Raw genomic sequence first — 7,770 nt, 5'->3', positions numbered from 1 at the left:
CTTTCCCTAAGCATCATCATAGCATACAAAATGTGATTTCCCATCTAGGATATACTGCGTAGTGACTTAATCATGCATATTATTATCCAAAATTTTCTACCCCTCTTTCTGACCCTCTGTCCTTTCCCATCCTCTTCTCCCACTGTCTCTGGTGTCTACAATTGTCTTCTATTCCTTTTCCACCCACATTGTATTGATCACACAATTTCTTAAATAATCTAACTACTTTCAATGGTAAGTTCATATGGTACTACTAAGAAAACCAGTTTTAATTTGAATTATAGAAATGCTAAGGTACTTTTCTTAAAGCCAGGAAACAGGTTAGGATTCTGTTCAAACATTAGGAGCTGGGTTATTTGATCAACTGTGCATAAATCTGTAAAAGCGAATGCATAATAAATAAAATCTATTGGAACCAGTCAAGGCCAAAACAATGAGTGAAAAAACAAATACAGGTCAATTTCAAGAAAAGAAGGCATGCAAATTAATTCCTATATATGTTACATTAGGATTGGCAGAATGCAATAAAAATCAACATGAGGCGAGTTGGCGGCTTTGGGGGGGGGGAGCGCGCGCACAAAACTGTCCTTAAATCCTTGCAGCGCTAAAGCTCCAGTTAGCCGGCCAAGTGGCTCGAGAGAGAGATGCGTCGCCTCCATTCCAAGCGCCAGTGTCTGCCAGAGCCGGTGTGAGACGAAGAGACAATCTTTCCCCGCCTCCCGGATAATCAAGAGTTTTGGCCCGACCTTCGCGCGCACACCGAGATAGTGACGAGCCCGACGAAAAGCACAGACTAAGGCGCTGAAAGGGATTAATAAGGAATTTAGTGATTTGGCCCGTGACCCTCCAGTGCAGTGTTCCGCAGGTCCAGTTGGGGATGATATGTTTCATTGGCAAGTCACAATTATGGGACCTAATGACAGCCCTTATCAAGGCGGTGTATTCTTTTTGACAATTCATTTTCCTACATACTACCCCTTCAAACCACCTAAGGTTGCATTTACAACAAGAATTTATCATCCAAATATTAACAGTAATGGCAGCATTTGTCAAGACAAATATTCTAAGATCACAGTGGTCTCTTGCTCTATTTCTAAAGTTCTTTTATCCATTTGTTCACTGCTATGTGATCCAAACCCAGATGACCTCCTAGTGCCAGAGATTGCATGGATCTATTAAACAGACAGAGATAAGTACAACTGAACATCTCAGGAATGGACTCAGACGTATGCCATGTGATGCTACCTTTAAGTCAGAATAACCTGCATTATAGCTGGAATAAACTTTAAATTACTCTTCCTTTTTTGATTTTCTTATCCGGCTGCTCCCCTATCAGACCTCATCTTTTTTAATTTTATTTTTTTGTTTACCTCCCTCCATTCAATCACATGCTCATCTGAGAAGACTTGCTCTCCCAGCTTTGGACAATAACTGCTTTTAGAAACTGTAAAGTAGTTACAAGAGAACAGTTGCCCAAGATTCAGAATTTTTTTTAAAAAATGGAGCATGTGTATTATGTGGCCAATGTCTTCACTCTACCTTGGTTATGAGACTAAAACCATTCCTCACTGTTCTAACATGCTGAAGAGACCATCTGAGGGGGAGGGAGATGGATGCGCAGTTGCCACATCAGAGGAAGCAGCATTATTCCAGCAGCATTCATTCTTGGTTAAGCCTTCCACTGTTAGAGATTTGAGGTTACATGATATACTTTATGCTCATAACTTACGTGACTGGAGACTTGGTATTGAATTTATAGCATCGGCAGAACAGAAAATGTGATGTATTTTATGCCTGTCAATAAAGGAATGACCTGTTCTTGTTCTACAGAGAATGGAAATTGGAAGTCAAACACTCTTTGTATTCCAAAACAGAGTCAAACATTTTGTAATTTTCATTTAAATTGTTAGGAGGCTTGGAGCTATTAGTTAATCTATCTTCCAATACACTGTTTAATATAGCACTGAGTAAATGATGCAAGTTGTCAATGGATGAGTGATCAACTAATAGCTCTGCTAGTAATTGATTTATTTTTCTTCAATAAAGTTGCATAAACCAATGAGTTAGCTGCCTGGATTAATCAGTATGGGAAACAATCTTTTGTAAATGCAAAGCTGTTTTTTTGTATATACTGTTGGGATTTGCTTCATTGTTTGACATCAAATGATGATATAAAGTTCAAGAGTGAATATTTTGTCATGTTCAGTCAAAGTGCACAGTCTGTTACAGGTTGACACATTGCTTGACCTGATTTATGCAGAATTATAAGCTATTCAGATAATGTAGCTTTAATACACTGCACATGATACTGGCAGCTCTGGAGTTCAGAAATGAACTTGGGACCCAGCAGTTTTGAAACATATATGAAGTTATAAGAAATTTATTCCAGGTGCAGTCCCGTCTAACTAAAATTTCTCTTCACCTTGTACACTCGACAGCTGAAAAAAAAAATAACATGGGAGTCATAATGGGTCAAAATTTACAAAATAAAGTACTGTTTTGGTGTGGGAGTTATCATGAGGCTGTGTTGAAGTGACTTAACTATGTGGGATATTAAGTATCCATTGAAATGGATATGTTCAGCCATTTGCATTAATGAGCATTTAAATGCAACCCGTATCATTTCAGGTGATTCTACATGAATGAATAAAAGTCCATGCTATTGAAAAAAAAAAAAATCAACATGAAACCCAAGGATGATAACGAGTAAAAAATGCTCAGAAGGCATTTGTGGATGGACACATAGAGAAAGATGTACATAAATGTAGTTGAAGAAACTTAAAATTATAGATGTACTGTCAAGCATAGGCATAAGTTATTTTAGTTTTTGTCAGAAAACTAGATGGGTTGACAGCTACAGTAATTGTTCATGGTCAAAAATGCAATCCTCCTGGTGGCTCTTCTTGTCCATTTTGTTGTTAATAATAAAAGAGTCGGCTTAACAGAATAGAGGGTTTTCAATTCAAGGTTTGCAGGTCTAGAGTCCAGAAGCTACCTCACGTGAAGATCTAGATGCGACACAACATGGCAGAAGGCAAATAGCACAGTCTGTATTCCACGTGCATTTCTGCCTGTCTCATTCCTTCTCCTTAAAAATCCACCAGGAGTCAATCATGGGCGTCCCACACTAATCATTCCCCAAAGCATATCTTCATCATTTTTTAAAATTTATTATATTTATTATGTATACATTTAATTGCTATCCATCATTTAGATTGTAAAGAGACTTTACCCAGCAAGATATACACCTCAGTCCAGCCCAGTTGAGACTACAATACACATCCTCATCAACAGGTAATAAACCATATCTGTTTTGAACACCATGAAATAACTAAGTTTCCTCTTATACTGTCACAGCCAAATCTCAATGTAGTCAACACATATGGTGGAGAGGGCACAAACAATAATGGCAGTATACCTGGGGCATGAGGGCAGAAGTCAATGGGTTTTCAAAGAATGATAGAGACTTCTGCTTTTTGATTTAACTCAAATACAGCCTACATATGATAAGGTCTTCTAAAACAGAAGTTTAGGTTCTATTCCTCAAAACCCTTCAACTCCCAAAATGAAGTATAACAGAAGAAAAGGAACAGAACATGACCGATGGCTTCAACTATGCCCAGGGATGTGTGTTACTCTTTCTTACCAGGACTATTCCTTTGTTAGGCACTAGCAGAGTCACACAGGTAGATCTGTGAGGAGGACCCTATAGCTGAGGGATACTTTCCAACTACTACGTGGAGGAGGGTGATTTTCTATTATTAAAGAAAACTGAAAGAAAGGGAAAAAATGGCTCCCATTGTTTAAAATTTAATTTAATTCTTCCATGAATAAGAAAGAAAGACACAGGAAACAGAGACAGAGAGATCATATCTCCAATAGGATCTTTTTTTATGACGAAGTTTTTGCTATAGGGCACTTGTGCTCACCAGAAAGACAGAGAGAGACAGAGAGACAGAAAGCAAGAAATCACCTCCCAGGGTGGATGGCCATGCCACAGTTCCTTCTCTTCCATTCTCCTCTGGGGATCTTGGGCACGCATGCACACGTGCCTGGTCTGAGTTTAAGCCACCGGGTCCAGGACTCAAACCGCAGTTGACTACGTGGGAGTCCACTGACATAGCCATAACGCTAACTGCTGGTCTCGTCTAATAGGATCTTGATGTTACAATCACCCCCAGCCTTAGCCATATCTGAGTCATAGGCAGACAAACGCCCCTTGTACTCAGGAAGGTCTCTGGACACAAACCAAGAACCTTGTCCTGTGAGTCAGCTTCTCAAAGCTTCTCATTTTAGCACTGGGCTACTGTCTAAACCCGAAATTGTCTATCTTTAAATCTTATGTCCATTAACTTCAGGTTACATATTTTCAAGAAACATAATGTCCTTTTTTATCAGATAGTGAATATTCTGGACTTCTTAGATATATGAGATTGCACAACAAAACAGAGAAGAGCAGAAAACTATTGATTCCAGAAAAAATAACTTATTTAAATGTTTATTTCATTGAATATATTGTTTGGAAAGAGTAAAAGCCATTCTGTGGTTTACACACAAGTGAACAGAATCCACTAAGATCCAGTGATCCCAAAGAAGAGGGAATATATATATATATATATATATATATATATATATATATAGGCCCATTGTCCCTTGGAACATTAGGTGAATCACAGCCCAGTAGACAATTACCAGACCATTTGTGCTGGGATGGCAAGAAATCAGAACCTGTATTACAAATGAACTTCTATTATTCTGCTGAAAACTCTTTTTGATATTCAAAAAATATCCTAAGATGACAGAGGTCATGAAGCTGGCCTAAAACATGCAGAGTATGTATGTGATTGGCCAAGAGCTGACAGACTGGAGGACTGGAACTCCTTTTTCTTTCCCTTTAAAAAAATTTTTTTTCTCAAGAATATATAACTGAAAATCTTAATATTAAAATTAGTAAATTCTTCTGCTGTTTTTAAATATTTCAATGGCATGCTCAATTTTAGGAAAATATGAATTACCAGAACTATACCAAAAGAGGAAAAGCCTCCAAGAAACTGTGGAAGTAGTTGAGTTAAAATACCCAGCAATTACTTCTAATAAAATACTCTGCAACTGAATGATTAGAGTTTTCAAGTTTTCAAGGCAGAAAGCATAGCATATCTGTATGGTGGTCCTATTTTGAGGAGTGCATTCCTATATATGTAAGCAAGGACAGACTTATAAATTTTAAAAATATCTAAATGACTTATATAAAAACAATAATCAAAATTTGGCAGAAATTGACAAACTAGGAAGAGAAGGCAATCATTTCATATCTTTAATATTTAGGAGATTTTATAGGAAAATTAAAGTATAGTAGAAAAAAAAGAATATTGAATGGGTTACTCTGAGTGAAGAATTACAAATGGTCAAGAAAGCTACGAAAATGTTATAACTATTATTTTAAAAACTGTAAATTATATCCACTATGGCACCTAGTTTTAATATTTAACACTGGTTAAATAATTATTATTAAATAATAATTATTAATGCTATAAAAGGTGGGAAACATAAATTGCCAAAATCTTCGGAAGAAAGAAATTGGGAAGAGTAAATCAAGAGACATAAAATGTTTTCATACTTTTTTTCTGCTCAGAATACCCAGTTCTAAAAAATGACCTTAACATGCACAATTGATGTGTAAGGACAATCTGGGTGTTTTTATAACAGCAAAAAGAGGGAAACATTCTTTAAGTACATCAAAAATGGAATGGTTAGCATATTAACTGATTTATCAATGTAAAAGATTCTCTTAACTGTTCGAAATCATACTATCTGGGAATAATTGCATTGGAGAATTTGTATAATATGATCTTAAGCTGAAAAGTTGAATTCAAAAGTGGTATTTACAGTGCAATGCTAATTTCTATAAACCATTGGAGCCTGGGTGCATGTGTGTTCATGCATGTGCAATTATACACAAACACTAAGGTAGAAAAAAGCAAATTTTTAAAAATAACTATTTAATTTTATTTATTCATTCATTTTGTTTTTAATCTGATCAGAGAGAGACACAGAGAGAGAGGGGGGAAGAGAGAGAGCAAGCCTTCAGGTCCAGGACTCAAACCGTGGACGGCCATGTGGCAATGTCCAATGCCTTAACCACCATGCTACATGATGGTCCAAAAAACCCCAAAATTTACCAAAATTTTAACTGTGCTTATTTCTGAGGGATGGGATTACAGGTGAAATTTATTTTCTTCTATATTTTGTATTCATATTTCACTAATATTTTTATTCAGAAATAGTAAACATTATTCCAAATAGCAAGTTGAAGTCCCCTTCAATGGAAATGGCAAGTGACAAACATGGAATGAAATATTTTCTGAGGCATTTGATTGCTATTAGAGACTTCATCTTCCTACTGGCAGAAGCAGCCCAAAATAACCAATAAAACTTGTTCACACAACTGTGCTGACAATGATATTAATGCCTAGAACAACACAGCAGTTAACTAAGGGAAAACCATGCTGGGTTCAACTCAATGCGAACCAGAGGAGGGTAAATGCAAATGGAAAAAGATGAAGTTGACAGGGAACGCAAATGCTAAATTCAGGCTCCTAGCCTGGGGGGGCAGTTTGGGTGGGAAACTAACCTCTCCAGAATTTGGGTTCACTGACCACAAGTGGAACAAGATTGGCAGAGCAGGCCAGATAGAGGCAAATAGCTGTAAAAGTGCTCTGCCCTGTGAGTGCCACCCTGAAACGTAATTAACCACCTGAACAAAGGAGAACAGTGCCCAGGGTTTCTCCATTCAGGAAGCAAATCTAAAGAGCAGGAACTGGAGGCATGTGTCAACACTTCCCCAAGATCAGAGGCCAAGAAAATAGCATAATACCGAAAAATAAATTTGGTCAGTTTCTCATATAACTTTCTAATTCAATTCTTCTGAATTGGGCAGTTTATGTCTAAGGACCACTTATGAGAGGAATCTGGGTATTGGTCCTATCCTAAAACCGTGAAAATTACAAGGTTAGTTTTACAGGGTAACATACTTTGCTAAGTAGCTGAACTATTTCTGACATGTTGAAAGAGAGAACCAGTCTGCTTAGACTATGGGACTGTTTCTCCTACTTTAAATGTCCATGTTCATGTGCATACAGAGACACACACAGACTTATAAATATGTGCAATTAGTGACCTCGTTTTCTTTTTTTCTTAATTCATTTAAGCATTCAATTATTCAGCAACTGTTCTACATATGCAGGACATTTATATAGTAAGCTTGCAGCATCAAAGTGTGAACAGTTATATAGGTCACGTGTACGCGTCTTCAAATTTGGTGAAGGGAATAAGGTATTAATGTGTAAATGCAATAAAAGGCCTTGTACTAGTCAAGATAAACTAGGCTATTTACATATCTGTAAATATCTGATACAGACCAGTGGTTTCCAAAATACAGGTTTATTTACTGTTTATAAAATTCTGAGGGAGGTCAAGAGATTCAACAGAGCAGTGCTCCATCACATCGTGACCCAGAAATACAGGATGCTTTCTAAAATGTCCCTAAAGAGATAGAAGAGATATTCCAGGTCTTAAATATCTCAGATCAGAAGTGCTGTGTTATTTCCTTTAATATTTTTCCTTTGTCAAAACTCCGTACACTGGTCTTAGGTTAGTTTCAGTCTGAGATAGATTTGGAGCTAAGAATTTAAATCTAACTGATTTATTAGGGATGTAATCCCAGGAGGAATCAATGATGATGAGAGAAAGGAGTTAAGCGAAGCAAAGGTG

At 37.0% G+C, this 7,770-nt stretch overlaps 1 pseudogene; it reads left to right on the top strand.

Annotated features, from left to right (window-relative positions):
- The first annotated feature begins 778 nt into the window (after window positions 1-778).
- On the top strand, window positions 779-1,492 carry LOC106733912 (ubiquitin-conjugating enzyme E2 D3 pseudogene; annotated as a pseudogene).
- The last annotated feature ends 6,278 nt before the right edge of the window (window positions 1,493-7,770 follow it).

Source organism: Tupaia chinensis, unplaced genomic scaffold (genome assembly GCF_000334495.1).
Source record: "Tupaia chinensis unplaced genomic scaffold, TupChi_1.0 Scaffold145916_1, whole genome shotgun sequence".
NCBI lineage: Eukaryota > Metazoa > Chordata > Mammalia > Scandentia > Tupaiidae > Tupaia > Tupaia belangeri.
The sequence above is the reverse complement of the archived record's forward strand: the minus strand, read 5'-3'. Positions and strand labels throughout refer to the sequence as shown.